At 45.5% G+C, this 1052-nt stretch overlaps 1 protein-coding gene across 2 annotated transcripts in view; it reads left to right on the top strand.

Annotated features, from left to right (window-relative positions):
• Positions 1-68: 68 nt before the first annotated feature.
• SRGAP3 (SLIT-ROBO Rho GTPase activating protein 3) overlaps positions 69-1052 on the top strand; it is a 348421-nt gene continuing 347437 nt past the window's right edge. Inside the window, exon 1 of one of the 2 annotated variants that reach the window (XM_053929334.1) lies at positions 69-155. The gene's annotated coding sequence lies outside the window, so the exon portion shown is untranslated. Of the gene's footprint in view, positions 303-1052 lie in introns of both variants that reach the window. The other variant, XM_053929335.1, reaches the window with a different exon arrangement.

Raw genomic sequence — 1052 nt, 5'->3', positions numbered from 1 at the left:
GCTCCGGCAGCAGCGGGCCCAACGCGCACAGGTCACGCAGCCGGAAGTCGCCTAGACAGCCCCGGAAACGGAAGTCAGGCGGCGCTGTCGCAGCGGCTCCGAGCTAGGGTGGGGTCCCGGCGCTCGGCCTTGGAGAGAGGAACTTACGCTTAAAGGTCTGTGCACCATGGTAGCGAATACGGTTGATCCGGCTTTGCAATTGCGGGCAGTATCCTCTGCACACTGAACTTGCAAAGTTGCGGGCCTCGTCGCCTGTCATCGTGATGGCTATTTATATAGTGCTTAGCCTTGCTAAGCACCAAGTGAGTGTTTCACGTGCCTCGTTTCATCTGCCCCAACAACTCCTTGATGTGGCCAGGCCAGTCCCGTTTTAAAGCAGGAGAAACTAGTTTCAAAGAGGTTAAATATCTTGGCTAAAATGTCAGGGCACAGCACTCTCCAGACAGAGCTGGGATTTGAATTTGGATGGTGGGACCAGAATTCTTGCTCTTAACATCTGAGTTAGTGTTGCTCAAAATAGTTGCTGAGTTATGTACAGCAGTCTCCTTCCACCCCACGCCGCAACACACACACTTATTCATGGTTTTGTTTTCCACAGTTTTAGTCCCCCTGCGTCAACCCTGGTCTGACAATATTGTGGTCAATTCCAGAAATAAACAGAAAATAAAGTTTTAAGTTGCTTGCTGTTCCAAGTAGCATAATGAAATCTTGTGCCCCTGCTCTGACTTGCCCAGAATGTGAAACATTCCTTTGTCCAAGGTATCCACACTATGCATACAATACAGTAAGATATCTTGAGAGGGACCACATTTAGATATTTTATTACAGTATATTGTTATAATTGTTACACTTTATTACTGGTTATTGTTAATCTCTTATTGTGCCTAATTCAAAAATTAAACTATCATAGGTATACATGCATATGAAAATACATAGTTTATATAGGATTTGGTGCTGTCTGGTTTCATGCAAATACTGGAGTGTTGGACCATATCCACCGTGGAAAAGGGGGGACTACAAAAATTGCCTTCACTATTTTTGCACAATTGCAC

This window comes from Desmodus rotundus, chromosome 8 (assembly GCF_022682495.2).
Source record: "Desmodus rotundus isolate HL8 chromosome 8, HLdesRot8A.1, whole genome shotgun sequence".
Classification (NCBI taxonomy): Eukaryota; Metazoa; Chordata; class Mammalia; order Chiroptera; family Phyllostomidae; genus Desmodus; species Desmodus rotundus.
Note: the sequence above shows the minus strand (reverse complement) of the source record. Positions and strands in the feature narration are given on the sequence as shown.